Source organism: Notechis scutatus, chromosome 16 (assembly GCF_049901735.1).
Source record: "Notechis scutatus isolate UNSWTSFEM ecotype Mainland chromosome 16, rNotScu1.2, whole genome shotgun sequence".
NCBI lineage: Eukaryota > Metazoa > Chordata > Lepidosauria > Squamata > Elapidae > Notechis > Notechis scutatus.
Window position 1 is genome coordinate 2,332,501 of NC_142024.1, and position 3,489 is coordinate 2,335,989.

The window sequence follows — 3,489 nt, forward strand, 5'->3', positions numbered from 1 at the left end:
TAAACTCGCCTGCCGTCCCATCCCTGGGTCCCTGGGATCGGAGCATTCAAAAGACCTTGCGTTTTGCGGGTGAGATGTTGCAAATCTCTCTTGATCCCACCAGGTGGGCTTTTCGCAGGTATAATCGATTCCAAATGGGACATTCCAACTTGGAGGAGGGGGGAGAGGTTTAAATTGCCTTGTTTGCAAGGTTTGTTCATATTTGGGATTCCTGGAGACACACGGGTGAGGAAGGGGAAAATCTTTCCTTTTGGGGGAAAAAAAAAATCAGCGGGCAAGAATCAGGATTGATACAGGTAAACCTCGACTTAAAATTGTCCATTTAGTGACTGTTCGAAGTCACAACGGCACCAGGAAAAAGTGACTGAGGGCCATTTATCACAATTACGACCAGAGGTGGGATTCAACCAGTGTAACCACTGGTTCGGTGAGCGCACACGCTTCGTTTCAAAACTGCCCATTTGCAGCTCTAAAACTTACCTTCTACTGCAGCCCCTGGGAGTAAAACAGCTGATTCACACAGCAACTGGCTGTGCCATGCAAATCTGCTGGGCTGCAAAACCTGGGAATGTAGGAGAGACGAGGGCAGGGCCAAAGGATAGCCGGAACAACCGGTTCATCCGAACCAGTCCAAACCGGCTGAATCCCACCCCTGCTTACCACCGTTATGGCAATCCCCCGTGATCAAAATTCAGACCCTTGGCAACTGGTTCCTGTTTGTGACAGCTGCAGCAGTCCTCTCTCTCTGTGTGTGTGTGTGTGTGTGTGTGTGTGTGTGTGTGTGACACGTGATCCCCTTTCGTGACCGCCAGATTCGCTTAACCACTGTGGGGCTAATTTAACGAATGATTCACTTCGCAACTGGGCAAGAAAGGTTGCACGACGCTCACTTTACAACTGTCTCGCTTAGCCACATAAATTCTGAGCTCGGTTGGGATTGTCAGTAGGGGAATTAGCTGTGGTAACTGTCCTTTGCCTAGTCTGCATCTCTTCCTCCTTTCTCCCAAGGCCCTTCACACAGACCATGGCAATATTTCTGCCCCCTCCTCTTTACAGTCCAAGAAACTAGGGAGGGTCCTTCCCGAGACGCTTCCCATGCCCCTTTTCCTTTGGAAGGCTCAGCTGCCTCTTATCTATCCATGGCCTAGTCTGCATCTCTTCCTCCTTTCTCCCAAGGCCCTTTGCACAGACCATCCTGCCTAGTCCTCGATATACTACCGACCACCACTGAGAACCAGAATATCTGTTGCTGAGCTTGCTGTGAATTGGCCCTGATTTCATTTGGGTCGATAACGCCCAAAAATCATTTGCAAGAAAGCGTGTGAAAAAGAGGTTCCGCTTGCCCGAATCTTTCCTTAGCAGGTTTTTCAATAGTCTCTTCTCCCCTCTTCCTTTTTGGGTTCCCAATGTCCCCTCAACTCCGAAAGCAAAATCCAGGTTTTGGCAAATGAGCCAAACAAGGTGTGTGAAAGTACTTAACGGCACTGCTAAGTGACGGAAATAATAATAATAATAATAATAATAATGCTGAGGCACATAAAGCCATTTGTGCAGGCTCTGGAGAGAGAAATAGAGAGGTGGGGGGAAGAAAAAAAAAGGGGGTGTTTGAACAGGCCAGGAAGTCAATACCAAACGGTTAATTAAAGAGCAAATTGACTTCTGTCAGCTGCCATTTAACAGAGCCCTGGTAAATATCCTAATAGGGATTTAATGTACTGGATGGAGTGAGCACCGCTGTCGGAGCCAATCGGAAGCTCAAAAACAGTGTGCAGAAGCGCAGGGCCCAAAGGAGGCGCCCAAAAGATTGGCAACCAAGTGGGTGTGACCAACCGGGTGCGTTATAGCCGAGAGAGCTGGATTATGACTAGAGCTGGAGCGGAATCAGAATCGGAATCGAGCTGGGAGGGAATTTGGAGGTCTTCTAGCCCAACCCGCTGCTCAAGCATCAGACCCTAGACCAGGGGTGTCCAACCTTGGCAACTTTAAGACTTGTGGACTTCAACTCCCAGAATTCCTCAGCCAGCTCTGCTGGCTGAGGAATTCTGGGAGTTGAAGTCCACAAGTCTTAAAGTTGCCAAGGTTGGACACCCCTGCCCTAGACCATTTCAATCAATCAGGTGGTCAATCAATCAATCCAGCAGAACAGAGCTGGAAGGGACCTTGGAGGTCTTCTAGTCTAGCCCCCTGCTCAAGCAGGAGACCTTAATACAGGTTACAGGAGAGCCTAATACCTCAACGCAGGTGGTGCTCAACTTACGGCCACAAGGGGGGCCTTCCGTTGCTAAGCAAGGCAGTTGCTAAGTCCCACAGTTAAGTCTTCTAGTCTTAATTCCCCGCTCAAAGCAATGAATCCTTAGACCATCCCAGGCCAAATGGTTTTATCCAATTTCTTCTTTAGAAACCCTCCAGGGATGGGAGCATCCACAATTTCTGGTGGCAAGCAGTTCCGCTGGTTAGAGAGCGGTGGCCGATCACTTTTCGTGACGATCTTTAAAAAGAAAATCACAAAACGTTGATCTTAAAATGTTGGAGAGGATGCAATCTCCATTCTCTTCTTGGCGGAATCGACAAAGACGAATCTCAGCTCTATGCCGGCGTTAATTCTCGATTTTATTGTATTTGTTTAGAACGAAAAAACAATTCAGAATTATAGAACCTTATCTGAAGAGGCGCAGCAGCTACAAGGTTCGCGAGACGCTTAAGGGAATCTCTCCTGTTTGCCTACGTCCCACCTAATAATATTGCTCAAGCCATTATGCTAAATCCTAATGACTCTTAAACAAGCATTATAAACAGAATAACATAATTGATACCGGCTTGAAAAGCTCAGGGTTTACAGCTCAGGAGCCATCCAGAATTAAATGATCTGAGCGAGAAACATCAGGGTGATGAACGTTGGACGTATCGATCTGGCAAATTGTCCGAGGCAGCTTTTTTATATCTACTCGGTTGCAGCCGTAATAAGTATTCTTCACCGCTTAAGTGATAGCCAATATCTAAGCAGCTGTCGGGATCGATGGTTATCCGTTCGGCAAACAAGGCTAATAGCCAGGAACTCGGCTTGTAATGAGGGGATAATATATACCACGTTAATCCCCCGAAAGGCGATGAAGGCCGTGGGCTCAGTTTCCGAGGATTTCCTAAGGTGTATATTCAGACACATTTATAAAGGCGCACACTTCCTGTTGCTCCTGAGGCCACAGAGGACTTTGCAATTAAATAATAATAATAATAATAATAATAATAATAATAATAATAATAATAATAATAATAATAATAATAATAATAATAATAAATAATAATAATAATAAGAGGAGGAAGAAAAAGGAGGAGAGGAGGAGGAGGAGGAGGGAGGAAGAAGAAAGAGGAGGAGGAGGAGGAGAGGAGGAGGAAGAGGAGGAGGAGGAGGAGGAGGAGGAGGAGAAGAAGAAGAAGAAGAAGAAGAAGAAGAAGAAGAAGAAGAAGAAGAAGAAGAAGAAGAAGAAGAAG